At 36.8% G+C, this 18837-nt stretch overlaps 1 pseudogene; it reads left to right on the plus strand.

Annotated features, from left to right (window-relative positions):
- Nucleotides 1–17542: 17542 nt before the first annotated feature.
- On the plus strand, nt 17543–17672 carry LOC132003092 (U4 spliceosomal RNA; annotated as a pseudogene).
- The last annotated feature ends 1165 nt before the right edge of the window (nt 17673–18837 follow it).

Below are 18837 nucleotides of genomic sequence, written 5' to 3' on the forward strand. Positions count from 1 at the left end.
TCTTATGGTTTTGGTCGCAACTGTCAATGGGATTGACTTTCTTCTGTCTTGGTGTAGAGAAATGCAACTGACTTCTGTGCAGTGATTTTATATCCTAACATTTTACTGAATTCCTATACAAGTTCTAGCAGTTTTGGAGTGGAGTCTTTTGGGTTTTCCACATATAGTATCATATCATCTGCAAAAAGTGATAGTTTGACTTCTTTCCCGATTTGGATGCCTTTGATTTCTTTTTGTTGTCTGATTGTTGAGGCTAGGACTTCTAGTACTATGTTGAATAGCAGTGGTGATAATGGACATACCTGCTGTGTTCCTGACCTTAGCGGAAAAACTTTCAGTTTTTATCCATTGAGAATGATATTTGTGGTGGGTTTTACATAGATGGCTTTGATGATATTGAGGCATGTGCCCTCTATCCCTACACTTTGAAGAGTTTTGATCAGAAAGGGATGCTGTAATTTGCTAAATGCTTTTTTCAGCATCTATTGAGAGTATCATATGGTTCTTTTTCTTTCTTTCTTTTATTAATGTGTTGTATCATAATGATTGATTTGTGGATGTTGAACCAACCTTGCAGCCCTGGAATAAATTGCACTTGGTCATGGTGAATAATCTTTTTAACGTACTGTTGGATCCTATTGGCTAGTATTTTGGTGAGAATTTTTGCATCTGTGTTCATCAAGGGTATTGGTCTGTAATTCTCTTTTTTGATGGGATTCTTGTCTGGTTTTGGGATCAAGGTGATGCTGGCCTCATATAATGAGTTTGGAAGTTTTCCTTCCATTTCTATTTTTGGGAACAGTTTCAGGAGAATAGGTATTAATTCTTCTTTAAATGTTTGGTAGAATTCCCCTGGGAAGCTGTCTGGCCCTGGGCTTTTGTTTGTTTGGAGATTTTTGATGACTATTTCAATCTCCTTACTGGTTATGGGTCTGTTCAGGTTTTCTATTTTTTCTTGGTTCAGTTGTGGTAGTTTATATGTCTCCAGGAATGCATCCATTTCTTCCAGATTGTTAAATTTGTTGAAATAGAGTTGTTCATAATATGTTCTTATAATTGTTTATATTTATTTGGTGTTGGTTTTGATCTCTTGTCTTTCCTTCATGATTTTATTTATTTGGGTCCTTTCTCTTTTCTTTTTGATAAGTCTGGCCAGGGGCTTATCAATCTTACTAATTCTTTCTAAGAACCAGCTCCTATTTTTATTGATTTATTCTGTTTTTTTGTTTTGTTTTTTTGTTTTTTTTGGTTTCTATTTCATTGATTTCTGCTCTGATCTTTATGATTTCTCTTCTCCTGCTGGGTTTAGGCTTTCTTTGTTGTTCTTTCTCTAGCTCCTTTAGGTGTAGGGTTAGGTTGTGTATTTGAGACCTTTCTTGTTTCTTGAGAAAGTCTTGTACTGCTCTTTATTTTCCTCTCAGGACTTCCTTTTTTGTGTCCCACAGATTTTGAACCATTGTGTTTTCATTATCATTTGTTTCCATGAATTTTTTTTAATTCTTCCTTAATTTCTTGGTTGACCCATTCATTCTTTAGAAGGATGCTGTTTAGTCTCCATGTATTTGGGTTCTTTCTAAATCTCCTCTTGTGATTGAGTTCTAGCTTCAGAGCATTGTGGTCTGAAAATATGCAGGGAATGATCCCAATCTTTTGATACCGGTTGAGACCTGATTTGTGACCCAGGATGTGATCTATTCTGAAGAATGTTCCATGTTCACTAGAGAAGAATGTGTATTCTGTTGCTTTGGGATGAAATGTTCTGAATATATCTGTGATGTCCATCTGGTCCAGTGTGTCATTTAAGGCCTTTATTTCCTTGTTGATCTTTTAGTTGAATGATCTGTCCATTTCAGTGAGGGGATTGTTAAAGTCCCCTACTATTATTGTATTATTGTTGATGTGTTTTTTTGATTTTGTTATTAATTGGTTTATATAGTTGGCTGTTCCCACGTTGGGGGCATAAATATTTAAAATTGTTAGATCTTCTTGTTGTACAGACCCTTTGATTATAATATAGTGTCCTTCCTCATCTCTTGTTATAGTCTTTGGCTTAAAGTCTAATTGATCTGATATAAGGATTGCTACCCCAGTCTTCTTCAGATGTCCATTTGCATGGTCGCTTTGGATTCACTTCTCTGCTGGTCCTACCTTTCAGAAAGTGGTCCATTTTCTATTTCTAGAATTGTTGCTGTTCTTCTCTTCAGTCTCCTGTTGGATTTGTAGGTGTTTGGAATGGATTGATAAGTTATCTAGCTGATCTCCTGCTACTTGATGTAGTCTCAGCCTGCTACTTCTCTGCCATCTTGACTCCCACCTTGAATAAGCATTTAAATGAGAAAAAAAAAAGTACTTTTAATTTTAAAGCTGCCTTTAATAAATGTCAGTTAAAAAGAATGATGAAAATTGTAACAAGCATGAATAATATAAAATGATAAAAACAATATAAAATATTAAACTATATGGGTTACAGACAAGGTCATGCTCTGTGCTAAATTCACCATCTTTTTGTTGATAAATAAACATGGTGTTTTTAGTTCATTTTTTTGCACTAGCTTTCATTATATTTACACAATTGAGATATTATATGCATACTATTTTTTAGTTAATAATATTTCTTCTGTTTTATTTTCCGCTATTGAAGTTTTTAAAGAAACTTTCAATAGATGACATAGTGCCTAAACTTAGGTTACTTTTAAGATATCATTGGATAAGAAAATCCACAGTGATTACAATACTTGGGATGTTTTCAGCTTTCAGTAAATATTTGTTATTTATTAATTTTAAGTAAAAGACACATGTTAAACTTTGCTGATTAAATATTTCTTATTTATTTTTATTTATGTCTATATTTTATTCTATTTTTTTGTTTCAAATTTTTATTTAAATTCTAGTTATTTAACATACAGAGTAGAAACACCTGGGAAGCTCAGTTGGTTTAAGTGTCTGCCTTTGGCTCAGGTCCTAATCCCAGGGTCTTGGGATAGAGCCCCATGTCAGTCCCCCATTCAGTGGGGAGTCTTCCCCTCTCCCTGCTCATGCTCTCTGGGTTGCTCTCTCTCATTGCTTTCTCAAATAAATGAATAAAATGTTTAAAGAAAGACATATGGTGTAATATTGGTTTCAGAGTAGAGTTTAGTGATTTATCACTTATCTATATAACACCCAGTGCTCAACACAAGTTCCCTCCTTAGTATGTATCATCCATTGAGCCCATAACTGTCCATCTCCCCTCCATCAACTCTGTTTGTTCTCTGTAGTTGAGAGTTTCTTACGGTTTGCTTCCCTCTTTTTTTTCCTTACCTCTATGATCATCTGTTTTGATTCTTAAATTCCACATATAATTGAAACCATATAGTATTTGTTTTCCTCTGACTGACTTGTGTTGGACTCCGGTAGGTTTTGCGGGCCGACAGGCACGAGGAGAGCGTCCAGGCCAGCCGGTAGCTCCCCTTGGGGCTGAGCGGGATGGCGAGTGTCTCGAGTCCAGGCACATTAAGGAACCACACCAGACTCGGGGGATCTGTCGAAGCAGGATCTCACTTATTTGAGCGGGGTTGCAGCTTATATTGGGTAGGGGATGGGAAATGAGGTCAGCGGGGAGAGAGCCTATGGGGTTTGGTTATGTAGTCAGTAACTGGGTAGGGTGTGTTGGGCGAGAGGAGGAAATATCAGAGATATGCGGAACCGAAACCGCCACGTTGGCGCCAATACTGCCACGGTGGTGCCTTTTCCAGCCGGAAGAGAAGGCAGGCCAGCGCCATCTTTGCTGTGCCCAACAACTTGTTTTACTTAGCATAATACACTCTAGTTCCAACCACATCATTGCATATGGCAAAATTTCATTCTTTTTAATGGCTGAGTAGTATTGTGTATCTTCTTTATCCATTCATCAGTTGATGGACATTTGGGCTCTTTGGCCATTGTTGATAATGCTGCTGTAAACATCAGGATGCATGTACCCCTTCAAATCGGTATTTTTGTATCTTTTTTTTTAGAAAAGATTTTATTTATTTGAGAGAGACTGAGCACAAGTGGTGGTGGGGGAAGGCAGAAGGAGAAGCTGATACCAAACTGAGCAAAAAAATAAAGTATATTCACATCAAAAAATTTATTCAGTGGATACTTAAAAAGAGACATTTTCCTTTTTATTTTAACATACACAAACCTGTGTGTAAGTATATGCATATACAGGATATATAAGATATGCATACACACATTTAATTCCATATATCATGTGGGTATTTGCAGCTTTTCTCCCATTCATATCATGTTCCTTTTCTGTGCAGAAGTTTTGTCTTGATGAAGTCCCAGTAGTTAATGTTTGCTTTTGTTTCCCTTGCCTCTGGAAATGTGTCTAGTAAAAAGTTACTAAGGCCATGTCAAAGAGGTTGCTACTTGTATTCTCCTTTAGGATTTTGATGGTTTCTTGTCTCTCATCTAGGTCTTTCATCCATTTTGAATTTATTTTTGTGTGTGGTGTAAAAAAGTGGTCAAGTTTCATTCTTCTGAATGTTGTTGAAGAGTTTCTTAACACCATTGCTGAAGAGACTGTCTTTTTTCCATCGGTTATTCTTTCCTGCTTTGTCAAAGATTAGTTGACTATACAGTTGTGGGTCCATTTCTCCATTTTCTATTCTGTGTTATAGATCTATGTGTCTGTTTTTGTGCCAGTACCATAATATCTTGTTGACTACAAGCTTGTAGTTTAATGCCTCCAGCTTGCTTTCCTCTTTCAGGATTGCTTTGACTATTCAGGGTCCATTGTGTCTCCCTATAAATTTTAGAATTCTTTGTTCTAGCTCTGTGAATAATACTGGTGGTATTTTGATATGTATTACATTTAATGTGTAGATTGATTTTGGTAGTATAAACATTTTAACAATATTTGGTCTTCCAATCCAAGGGCTGGAATGTTTTTCCAATTCTTTTTGTCATCTTGAATTTCTTTCATAAATATTTTATAGTTTTCAAAGTACCTTTTACCTCTTTGGTTAGTTTTATTCCTAAGTATGTTACGGTTTTTGGTGCAATTGTAAATGAGATTGATTTCTTAATTTCTCTTTCTTCTGCTTCATTATTAGTGTACAGAAATGCAACAGATTTCCCTACATTGATTTTGTATCCTGTGGCTTTGCTGAATTCATGTATCAGTTCTAGCAATTTTTTGGTGGAGTCTTTCCATTTTTCTACACAGAATATCATATCATGTGTAAATAGTGAAAATTTGACGTCTTCCTTGCTGGTTCAGATGTCTTCTATTTCTTTGTGTTGTCTTATTGCTGAGGCTAGAACTTTCAGTTCTATGTTAAATAACAATTGTGAGAGTGGATATCCCTTTTTTTTTCTGACCATAGAGGGAAAGTTTTCAGTTTTTCCCACACTAAAAATGATACTAGCTGTGGATCTTTTATATGCAGATATGCAGTCTTTATGATGTTGAGGATTGTCCTCTGTATCCCTACTTTGTTACTGGCTTTTTTTTTTTTTTTTAGATTTTATTTATTTATTTGACAGACAGAGATCACAAGTAGGCAGAGAGCCTGATGCGGGTCTATCCCAGGACCCTGGAATCATGACCTGAACAAAAAGCAGAGGCTTTAACCCACTGAGCCACCCAGGCACCCCCTGTTGGGAGATTTTTGATACTGATTCAGTTTCTTTGGTGATTATGGGTCCATTCAAATTTTCTATTTCTTCCTGTTTCAGTTTTGGTAGTTTATATGTTTTCAGGAATTCATCCATTTCTTTCATATTACCCATTTCTTTGGCATATGATTTTTCATGATATTCTCTTATAATTGTTTGTGTTTTTGTAGTGTTGGTTGTGATCTCTCCTCTTTCATTCATGATTTTATTTATTTGGGTCCTCTCTCTTCTCTTTTTGATAAATTCAGCTAGGGGTTTATCAATTTTATTAATTCTTTCAAAGAATAATAAATGCTTAGTTTCATTGATCTATCCTATTTTTTTCTGTATCACTTATTTCTGCTCTAATATTTATTAGTTCCCTTCTTCTGCTGGGTTTAGGTATTTGAGACTTTTCTTGCTTCTTAAGGTAGGCCCATCTTGCACTATATTCCTACCTTATGACTGCCTTTGCTATTGTTTCTGGACAATTGTGCTTTCATTTTCATTTGCTTCCCTGTAGTTTCTAATTTCTTTAATTTCCTAACTAACCCATTTATTCTTGTGTTGGATGTTCTTTAACCTTCATGTTTTTGTGGTCTTTCCAAATTTTGTCCTGTGGTTGACTTCAAGTTTCATAGCATTGTGGTTTGAAGATACACATAGTCTGATCTCAATCTTTTGGTACTTGTTGAGGCCTGGTTTCTGACCCAGTATGTGACCTTTTCCAGGTGCATTCAAAAAGAACGTATATTTTGCTACTTTAGGATGAAATGTTCAGAATATACCTGTTAAGTACATATGGTCCAGTGTTATCATTCAAAGCCACCCTTTCTTTGTTAATTTTCTACTTAGATAATCTCTCTATTGCTGTGAGTAGGGTGTTAAAGTCTCCAACTATTATTGTATTATTAATGAATGTCATTATGTTTGCTATTAATTGATTTCTATATTTGGGTCTTCCCAAGTTGGGGGCATAAATATTTATAATTGTTAGATCTTCTTGTTGGATAGACCCCTTTATTATGATATAGTGCCTGTCTTCATCTCTTGTTAGAGTCTTTGGTTTAAAATCTTTGATATAAGAATGGATTTCTTTTGATATTCATTAGTATGATAGATGGTTCTCCATTCCCTCACTTTCAATCTGGAGGTGACATAGGTATAAAATAGTCTCTTTAAGCAACATATTGATATGTCTTGTTTTTATCCATTCTGCTAATCTGTGTCTTTTGATTGGGGCATTTAGTCATTTACATTCAGAGTGATTATTGAAAGAGATGAATTTAGTACCATTATACTGCCTGTAAAGTCTTTGTTTCTGGAGATTTTCTCTGTTTCTTTCTAGTCTTTGTTGCTTTTCATCTTTCTTTCCCACTCAAAGGGTCCCCTTTAATATTTCTTGCAGTGCTGACTAAGTGGTCAAACCTCCTTCAGTTTTTGCTTGGGAAATTCTTTACCTCTCCTTTTATTTTGAATGACAGCTTTGCTGGATAAAGTATTCTTGGCTACGTATTTTACTCATTCAGCACACTGAATATATCATGCCATTTACTTTGGGCCTGCCAAGTTTTTGTGAAGATATCTGCTTAACCTGATTTGTCTTCCCTCATATGTTAGGGATTTCTTGTCTGTTGCTCCTTTCAGGATTATTTCCTTATCTCTGTACTTTGCAAATTTACTATGACATATCTTGGTTTTGACTGGCTTTGTTGATTTTGATGACAGTTCTCTGTGCCTCCTGCATTTGGGTGTCTGTTTCTTTTCCCATATTAGGGAGGTTTTCAGCTATAATTTCTCAAATAAATGTTCTGCTCCTTTTCTGCTCTATTCATTGTCTTCTTTAATTTTTCTTAAATTTTATTTATTTGACTGAGAGAGACAGAGAGAGAAGGAACATAAGCAGGGGGAGTGGAGAGGGAGAAGCAGGCTTCCTGCTGGGCAGTGAGGCTGATGCAGGGCTTGATCCCAGGTCCCTGGGCTCATAATCTGAGCCAACAGCAGCCACTTAATGACTGAGGCACCCAGGTACCCCTCTTCTTTTCCTTCTGATACAAATGTTATTAGGCTTTATGGAGTCGCTGAGTTCTCTAAGTCTACATTCATGATGCAATAATTTTCTTTTCCTATTCTTTTTAGCTTCATTATTTTCCATAACTTTATCTTCTATGTCACTCATTCATTCCTCTACTTCTGTCCTTGTAGTCTGTCGCAAACGGCATGACAAATCGACCAGGAACATGAGTGTAAGAGGATGAAGAAAAGAACTTGAGAAGCAAAGAGAAGGGGGCAGGAGGAGCACTGAGGAAGATGTCCAACCGTGCTAAGTTTATTCAAAGCATTAAGGCCATATATATAGTGATAATAGGAGAAGCAATACACCTGTGTCTAGTTAAACAATCATGAATTCTCATAATAAGTTTCACATTTAACTATAAACAGACCTCGTGACGCCAAATGGCTGATGCCAGTACAATTGTTCTATATTGATACAGCAAACCTGAAAGTAATTTATGGGCTGTACTAGGGCAGCAAGGACAAGCAATGAACTTATGACCCCAAATGAATTGTTCTCATTTGTCTAGCAAGCGTGTGGGAAGTCACATAGGCGAGCACACAACACATAACACAGACTCTTTCTCAGTGCTACTCAACATTTCCCATCCTAAACCTTTTGTTAGGTTATTCAGACTTTAAAGGAGGCACAAGTCAGGGCCTAGTTTGGTCCTCGTCTCAAGTCTTATTGCAGCCTCCCACAGTAGTCACTACATTCAGTCAGTTTTGCATCTCAGTTATAACATTTTTTATTTTGGCCTGCATAGTTTCTAGGTCTTTTGTCTCAGCAGTTAGTGTGGAGAGCCATGAAATAGATGCAAGGAGTCACGTATACGGAGGTGCCCGGGGATTGAGGAAGCGAGACGGATTGGCTGGCTGCAAGCATGGGTGAGCCCGAGCTCGCAGCGTGATCAGGGAGAGGGGCGTGGACTAGATCGGTGATTGGCCGAGGTAAAGGATATAAAGCGGAGAGACTGTCGGGACAGAGAGAGAACTAATAAAGAAGCTTGCCACCCATCACGTTTGCGGGTCGTTCTTGCCGGTGAGAGCGACAAGTGGTGCCGAAACCCGGGACTTCGCCCGCGTCGCAAAGAGGTGATCGAGGTAGAGCAACGATAAGGTAAGGAGTGCACCAATAACTGTCTATTGACAGGGAGGTTCCCTGAAGACGATCGGAGGTAAGGTTGCTTATAAGGCTCTTCAGGGACGATAGAGAGAAAGTTTTCCCAGGATGGGAAACGAGATTGCTAGGTGCAGGATGGAGGGCCCTCTAAAGGATATCCTCAAGGCAAATGGCACCCCCTTAAAGACAAAAACAGCCCGCTCTTTCTTGAGAGAAGTAGGAGAAGTTGCCCCCTGGTTTATAGAGGAGGGGCTCCTGAATGTGCCACAGTGGGAGCACCTGGGGGAGGACTTGAAACGATGCCCATTTGTAACCTCGGGAACCCTTGCCGTGTGGTCCTTGGTGAGAGTGTGTTTACAATCTACTCGAGAGCCCTTGAAGCAAGCAGTGCAACAGGGAGGGGAGGTTCTGGAGCAGGTAAAGGAGGAGTCTCATAAAGGGTCTTCCCAAGACTCCGACTCTGAAAGTGAAAGTTCGGAAGGACTCTCAGATAGCGAGTTGCAGGAAATAGGGGAGAGAGAGGCAGATAAGAAGGAGAAATCTCCCAGTCTCCAGGCATTACAGGATTTGGAAGCCATAAGACAGCAATTCGAGAGTAAGGAGGTAGAGTTGCAGAAGGCATTAGAGGAATTAAGAATGCAAGGAGAAGTAATGACGCAGCTGAAAGCAGAAGCGGAAGCTGCAGCTGTGGCGCAGATTGGGCCAACCTGGCCAGAGCGGTTTTAAGATCATGTAGGCTCTCGATTTGAAACAAATGTTACTTGCAATTGCACCTCAGCTAAGCACATAAGTTACTCATCAATGCCCGTCTGTGTTAGAGCTCCCTTTCTCTTCATAGTTTTTAATGCTTCTACTATTAACAAGTCATCTAGTCTCTCTTGTGAGTCCCAGAATTGTCTGCTATCAGAATGTTGGAATGCCACGGTGGGAGACTCGGCAGTAATAGCCAAGATACCGACGTATATCCCGATGCCAGTACAGGTGAACCCCGACAACCTGCCGGTGCTGCTTCGACATAAACGAGACTTTGGAATAACAGCAGCCATTATTGCAGCTATTGCAGCATCCGTCGCCGCTGCTACTGCTGCTGCAGTGGCGTTGACAACCTCGATACAGACTGCAGCAACACTCAACAATGTCACCGGGAGAGTAGCTGAAGCCCTTGCAACACAAAATCAGATTAATGGACTGTTGGGTGTATACAAAACCTGCCTGGACTCTGTGTCACCCCGGTAGCTTATAATAATTTGTTTCACGCCGCAAATTTATCCAAACAACTGAGTCGCATGCTCAATGGTTCCTGGAGCGTTGAATTCCAGAACCTGACCAAACAGTTGCGAGCCCAAATTGTTATAAACGCCACTAAGGTACCCATTGGCACTGTCCATGATTGGGTTGTCATGCTACAACAATCACTCTCGCTCCTCAAAAACTGGGCAGGCATAGGAGTCCTCGTTATATTAATGATTCTGGCTCAAGTGCTCCTACTAAGATGCATCTGTAGAGTTGCGCGACGGCAGCAACGGCAGCAACAAGTTTTGGTTCAAGCTATGATGGCTCTAGAGGCTGGTACCTCCCCCCAGATATGGCTTATATGCTGGATCGGTAGTCAAAGATGGGTAAGACCGACCCCACCCTATAGCAACCTAAGACAGGGACCCCTCGGCCAGGAGGGACACCCGATGACGGGTAAGCGTAGGGAGTGAGTGCGGCAACCTAAGACAGGCACGATCCCCACCATCATATATAAATAAAAAGGGGGAGCTGTGGAGAGCCATGAAATAGATGCAAGGAGTCACGTATACGGAGGTGCCCGGGGATTGAGGAAGCGAGACTGATTGGCTGGCTGCAAGCATGGGTGAGCCCGTGCTCGCAGAGTGATCAGGGAGAGGGGCGTGGACTAGATCGGTGATTGGCCGAGGTAAAGGATATAAAGCGGAGAGACTGTCGGGACAGAGAGAGAACTAATAAAGAAGCTTGCCACCCATCACGTTTGCGGGTCGTTCTTGCCGGCGAGAGCGACAACTTAGGGTCTCTTTGGTTTCTTCAATGCTTTTCTCAAGCCCAGCTCAATCCTTATGATTGTTGTTTTAGATTCTAGTTTAGACATATTGCTTATATCTATTTTAACTTCCTGGTCATGACCTCTTCTTGTCCTTTCTTTTGGGGTGAATTCTTTCATCTTGACACTTTGTCTAGGTCTTTGTCTTTTGTGTATCAGGAAAGCCTATGCCTGGTCCTATTTCCACTAGAGCTAAAGCTTTGTATCACTCTATGATCAATGGACTTCATAGTTGGGGGTGGGGGGTGTTGTGCTGGTCTTATATGGGAGGGCCCTTCTGCTGCTCTGATTCTCAATCACATATGCCCTACTAAAAAATCCACCTATGGAGTGCAAGGACCAGAACTTGGGGTAAGTGGTTTGAGCTTCTAAAGTGCACACTGTGTTGTTTACCAAAGTCTATCCATGCTGATGGGAGGCGTGAAAAATCATGATGGCCTGCTTTCTTCCTGGACAGGGGAGTTTGTGCCTGCTGCTGTTCAGGAAGCTCATAGAAGAGCTTGTGTCCCAGCCTCTGTCAAATCCCTGTCTTCAGCCTGCATCCATGCTGTCTGCCCACCCAGGAATGGTATAGTGCTCTTGTGTTTTATCTCAGGCATGCATCTGGGTTCCACAACTCCAAATTTTAGGAAGATGTTACAGTGCAGACCCATGCTGATCCTCTGGGGCCCATACCAGTTTGTACCAGAAAAACAACTGTTTGAATGTGCAGGGACTTTGAGTTTATTGTAAAGCACTAGAAAAAACTGGCTTCCAGGTTAGCTGCCCCCAACAGGCATCTCTGCTCATCTGCTAATTAATGGGACAGCTGAATGGTGTCCACTGGCTCTTTTGTCTCCTGAGAGGCAGTGCTACCTCTCCTAAATGCACTGTAAGAAGGGGAAATGTCTCTCCTGTTAAGACCCAGAGCACACTGTCCACTCCTTCTCCATGGGAGCACTGCTATGCTCATCAGACTTGACCCTGGCAATGGTGCAGACTTCTAAAACTACAGATTTTTATCTCCTCTGCTTGTAAAAATCTGCAATAATCAGCCTCTCCTTTTTTCCCAGCTGATGGCTTTGGGAAAGTGTGTTTCTTGTGCAGTCCCCTGCATACAGCTTTATAGTCCTCTCTCTCTCTCACTTTCTCTTTCTCTCTTCTGTCTCCATGACCAGGGCTTCCTGCCCTATTTTATCCCCTAAATCACATCACCACACCTCCTACTTTCCACAGTGTGGCCTCTTTTCTCCCTCTTAGTTATGCAATTTGATCTCTCCGTCCTTAGATCAATTTCCTGGGTGTTCGGAATGATTTGGTAATTACCTAGCTGTGTTCAAAGGACAAAGCAAGCATAAGGTCCTCCTGCTACTCTGCCATCTTAACTCCTTCTCTTGGTTCAATATCCTGTAAACCAACTGTAATATATTCTAAATCCTCTTGTAACTATGAATATTTTGTCTTTATGAATTAAAACAAATTTGAATGAAATGGGAACTAATTGGTATCTTAAATGTTTATCATCTGAGTTGTGTAGATAATATACTGCAGTGTATATATATGTGTGTATACACACAAATATACATATGTATTTACAAATGTTATATGTGTATATATACATACATATATTAAGTCATATATATAGAATATTAGGAGTCCATCTGGGGCTTGCTTCTTTGTAAGTAATTAGAATTTTATGTCTATAAAGTAGAGTTTATAGAGTTTTAAAGTTTCTATTTTAAAATGTAAAATGTACTTATATTTTATAATATATATAATATGATATATATTATATATAATACAATAAATTGGGATTCAGAGTCTTAAAATATATATATATATATATATATAATTGCTAATGACATTTATATTTATATTCAAAATCATTGAGGATTTTTTGGCATCAGCTTCTTGTTAAAAATTGCCTCTGCATGGAAAATTTGGTGTTCAGACTAGGGATTTTTACAGAATAAAGTTGTTGATGATGACCTCGCTGCCACTGCCAATGATGATGACCATGATGATGACTAGCTTTATCTTTTTTTTTTGCTTCAGTGTGTTTTCCAGAAATGGCAATTATCACTAACTTGGAACTTTGTCTTTTGATATTCATTTCTATTATTTTATCATTATTTTATTTCTACTCCCTCTGATACCAGGAAAGCTTATGTTTGTCTATATATTGCTGATTTGATTTTACACTAAAACCTCCTCTTCAATAAAGATTTAAAATGTTAATAATACTAAAAATTATAATTCTTCTTTATATGATGAAAATTACCATCATCTTAGTCTTCTATTTTCTTATACCCTTTTAATTTTTTAAAAAAAAATTTTGCCATAGTAAGCTCAGAGATATTTTTGTAAATGTATACCTCACTGATATATGCATAAAAAGAGCTTGTGCATGAACCTACTTTCCTTAGTTAGCCAAGAAAATAGTCAAGTAGGTATATGTAATAAAATAATAAAAACTGTATTTCTCAGTCACCAGAATATTGTGTAGGAACTCAGTAGTTTAGACAAGCTAAAGAGATTTCTCTTCATCTTCTGTTTGTTCTCAATAAGTAAAATTTTAACTCTCAGTCACACCCATATGCTCTTATGAGGCAATCCAGATTTCATAGCCAGGACTAGACATATTTCCTGCAGGCATCTCTGTGTGTATATTGAATGATCAGTTGTAACCTCTAATCAGACTGACCAGTGACTATTTATTATTGGATATATGTGAGTGACAGCTTTATATTTCTAGAAATATTTAGAAGCATATGAAAAATATTTTGCAAGAAATTACCAAAATATGTGCCAATTACCCCAAATGCATTATTTTATGATACCTGTGGGGGTTTTTCCTGTAATTTTGAAGATGGTTGCTTGACATATGAGAATAGGTTATCTATAATCTTCTCCCTGACTTATATGATTGATATATTGAATTCTTATTGTAGCTTTTACCCTTTGCATTAAATAAAGTGAATTTTGACTTTTAAAGTGACAAGTGGCTGGTAGTTTTACCTTTTTAGTTTTAGAAATCTATAAAAAGATTCTTTTGTGTTACAAAAAGAAGAAATTTGACATATGCTTAGTCTAGGACTAAATCTCTTAGCAAAGAGTGAGGATTTAGTAGAAGAAGTCAATGCTTTTGAAATATGGAAATTCTTTTTTTTTCTTTTTTAAAGACTTTTTTTATTTATTTAACAGGAAGAGAGGCAGCGAGAAAGGAAAAACAAGCAGGGGGAGTGTGAGAGGGAGAAGCAGGTTTCCACTGAGCAGGGAGACAGATGCGAAGTTTGCTTAATGACTGAACCACCCAGTCTTCCCTGAAATATGGGACTTCTAAGGTTACAGAATGATCTGTTACATCCTGATAAAATTAGAAATATTAATATAATTTTCTCTGTTATATGCTTTCTCTCTTCTATAGTCCTTAGACTTTAATATATTCCATTTCTTCTTTTTATCCACTCTCAGCCTTACTTTTTCATAAGCCCAGTGCTGCGATTTTATATATTCATTCTCTTTCATACTTCTCTTATCTTGAAGAAAGAACAATGTATAATCAGGGATTCTTAACAGAAAAAATACTTGGCTATCCATTATTGTGCTAACAGATTAGTGTGCTAATAGAATATCATCCTCAGATACACTTCTGAAAGACAAATTCAAATACCTGGCTGAGAGTCCCCTTCTCAGTGCATAGTAACATGCAGCCAATACTGGTATAATTGAAATGCAGGTTTGTTTACTACTCTGACATATATCTCTGCCATGCTGAGTAATGGGGTATTGATAAAACTATAACCCCTAGAATGTATTCCTTTCAGGATATTCATCTTTTTGTTTTCTGCCCAGGGTATTGTTTGGGACTACAATTTCCAGGTTATAATAATTCTAGTTCCTTATCACATACTTAAACTATGTAAATATCACTTTATACTCTTCTGCGAGGTATCTTTAGAAGAGTGTAGGATGAGAGACATTTGAGATTATGAGGATATGTTTTTTAATAATTATTTTAGTGAATGGCTGAGAGGTTGTATGAGAAAATTTTTTATGCTAATGTAAGCAGTAATTCTTCATGCTTTCCTTGTTAAATTCATGATACTGTGTGTATAACACACAAAACTTTAAAGAGAGGTTTACCAATCTAGATAATTCTAATTGATGTAGAAAACATGAGCGATTTAAAATAATGTTTTTTAATATTAGAAATTTTCTTAACAATTATTTACTTGAATGACAAATAAATTCCATGTCCAGCCAGCAGTGTGAAAATATACAACTCTATAAAATATCTTATTGTTTTTAAAAAAAGATTTTGAGTACTAATATGAAGAAATCAAAAGTTCTAAGAGAGGAATAACTGTAAATGTTAACACAGGGTAAGAAGGTGAATGATTAATGATAAAAAAAAAGGTGAAGAATTGGGAGCAAACAAGAAAATCTTAGAAAATTAAAGCAAAGAAGCAGCAGTTGTCTTTTCTATATAATCTTGGAGCATCCTGCCATGTGTATATATAAAGGGAAAATTTAAGTTGTATCAATGCCAAGTTATTCCCTATTTGAACTGTTCTACTACCTATTTTTTAGAATGACACCCAACCATATATTTATCTTTAAAAGCTTTTTTTCCCCTTTTAGTCCCATTTAGACATATAGCTATTTAGCCACCTATTTAATTTTATTTGGTTTTCACTTTTGTCTTTAATTTGAAATTTTATATATATTTTATTTGTGTGTAGTAAATACTTTAAAAATCACTAATATGTAAAATACTAATTCAGATAATATAATAAATTCTATACATTACAGAGTTTTTGAATTTATAGATAATTGGTGATAGTACTTTTTTCAATTCTAAATATTATTGCTGAATTAATAGTTTTTCTGGTCATATAAAAGAATGGCTTGAATAAAGCTACAATGTATGATATAAAATGATCTCACACTATATAAAAATATCAAGTATATTATGTGTGATTTTTAAAAAGATTTTATTTATTTATTTGGCAGAGAGAGAGAGAGATCACAAATAAAGAGGCAGGCAGAGGGAGAAGGGGAGGTAGGTTTCCTGCTGAGCAGAGAGCCAGATGTAGGCTTGATCCAAAGATCTTGAGATCCTGACCTGAGCTGAAAGCAGAGGCTTAACCCATTGAGCCACCCAGCCACCCCTTATTATGTGAAATTTTTATTGATATGTTGAGACAAGAGGAAAGAAAAGTAATGAAGATTTTCATTAGGAGTTTTGTTTCTCAGACAAAACTCATTCCTCTTTCTGTCGTGGAACAGAAATATAAAATATTTATGTATACATTTAGGTGTCTTCCCAAGTATTCTTAATAAAAATGAGAAAAGAAGATTAAAAACATTCATAGTATTAATATTCTACTCAAAATTTAATTGACAAAATTAACTTCTATTTATATGCTTTTAATTTTAATAATTATGAAAAACATGTGAAATGATATTATTTTGAGTTCCTTATCCTAATGTCAATTTTCTGTGCAGTGGTGGTGTATAATCCGTCAACAATATTTTGGAAAGTTATAAAAGGGATATCAGTTCTTTCCCAGTTGTATGGGTTTTCTCCTCCCTCACCCCGCCATTGGAGGGTTCAGATGGTATATTCTCCAATATTAGTGGAAAGACCTCCTGGAGAAGAGAGATTTAAATTTGTGTTGGTTATTATTGCTCTGCTTTCTTAAATAAAAGCTTGCTGTGATTCTTTGATGAAGTAAGATTTCTATTTAGCCAAAGGAAAAGGAAAAAAAAAAGTTTGGAGTCAGGGTGAGAAGAAGATTAAAACTGGAAGCTTCAAGGTCATTTCCTCCCGTGTACTTGTGGAAAGATTGACTGGTCCAGCATATTGTGTGTGCTTACTGATTATTATTTCATCTGGAGCTTATTTTCAGTTGATTTGTTCGAACTTTTTCTTCACTTTTCTTTTAAATTGTCTATGTTAGCTGTTGTCTTTCACATTTGCTTGTTGAAGTTTTCTGCTTGTTTATTTTTTATAGCATCTTGAGATGTTTCTTATGTCCTGGATTTTCCTGCTTTTGGATTTACCTGGACTCTTAACATAGTGAGTTTTCTGGGAAGACTTACTTGTGCTTGTCTTTACTGAAGCGCATACATTTTTTCTGCGTTTCTAGGGAGCAATTGTAACACTTCAGTATTTGCTGAGCATCGTAAGTAAGGCATTCCTCTTTACTCTTTTTACAACATTTAAGATGACAGCTAGTAAGGAATATGACATAAAGTATTCTTATTTTAGAATTATGTTAGTTAAAATAACCTGTTACAAGTCAATGGGTACTCAGAATTCCTATATATATCGTGCTTCTATTTCCAAACAGTTGTTACAGGCATTATTTTATTTCCTCATCATAATAACCATGTTAAGATGGTGGAGTTAGAAATGATCACATTATGCTTAAAAGACAGGGAAACTCAGTCAGAAAACAATAGAAATGTTTTCTGAGACTAGCTGAGCAACTTAATGACAAGGATTTGATAACAATACACATCTCTGCTTCCTAAAAGCTCTGATGTGGTTGCAGATGCTCTTAGAGACTCAGTAGAAATAACCAATTAAAGAATACTAAGTTTAAAAAATGTTCTAAAAGTATATATGATTTTAATCCCATTTAGAAGGTAGTTGAGAGTTGCTCTTTTTGAAAGAAAATTCCTCCTTAAGCTTTGCGCATGACAGTATCATAGCCAATGAGGTTTATCCGAGGTGCGATTATTGCTAATTGAAAGAAAATTCCTCTTTAAAGAAAACACTGACTAGAAATAGTAGAAATCACTTAAGAAGTATATACTTTTTGTACCAAAGTTTTCCAGCTATTTGTGTAAAATGACCAAACATTAAATGGATCACTAAATGTAATTACTGATGAATGAATAGATAGCTAAGTCTAGTGAAAGTTTTTAATTAAGTATTTAATATACATTTGCTGAAAACTCAACAAACCTATACAATATATTTGTCATGGTATTAATGTCTTTAAAATTCATTTTATCTATTAAGTTTATTCTCCCCACCCCCATGGATTGTTTATTTCTCAGTTAAGTAACTTTTTTTGGAGCATTGTTGACACACAATTTTATATTATCTTCAGGTGTGCAACCTAGTGATTCAACATCTCTATCCATTATGTGATGCTAACCACAAGTATAGCTATCCCCTGTCACCAGACAATGTTATTACGATACTATTGACTATACTCCCTGTGCTTTCCTGTTATTCCCATGACTATTCTTTCCATAATTGGAAGCCTGTATTTCCCACTCTCTTCACTGTTTTTTTCCCATCCCCTACCTCTCCCATCTGGCAACCATAACTTTGATTAATCTTATTTAAATAAATTAATAGGAATTTGGACAAGGCATATTAACAGACAGCTAGCAATGTTTAAATTTCCCATTTGGTTCTATTATATGGAATCTTTTTCTCTGTTGGGGTTTCCTATCTTTTCATCCATTATGCATGCTTTCCTTACCTTTTTACCTTTCTGAATTCTAATAGTTGCTTTGTACTCATTTTCTGATCATTTCAATATCTATGTCATCTTGGGAACAACCTTTGCCATTTCCCTAGAGCACATTTCACTGTTTGCTTTATACGTGTTTATGTGTATGTGTGTTGCATAATTTTGGTCTGAAGACTGAATATCATTGATTTGTATGTTAGACACTTGATCCTGATACAGTCCTCTGAAAAATTATTTTCTTAGTATCTTCAAGTAGTATTTTTTAATGCCATATAACATTATATTACCTTAAGGTACACAGCATAATGATTTGTATATATTGAGAAATGATCTCCACAATAAGTTTAGTTAACACCCATTACCGTACATTGTTACAATTTTTTTCCTTGTGATGAGAACTTCTAAGATTTACTTCCTTAGCTATTTTCACACATGCAATACAGTATTATTAACTAAATTATTAACTATAACTATTAGACAGTCTTTATGTTGTA

Source organism: Mustela nigripes, chromosome 15 (assembly GCF_022355385.1).
Source record: "Mustela nigripes isolate SB6536 chromosome 15, MUSNIG.SB6536, whole genome shotgun sequence".
Classification (NCBI taxonomy): Eukaryota; Metazoa; Chordata; class Mammalia; order Carnivora; family Mustelidae; genus Mustela; species Mustela nigripes.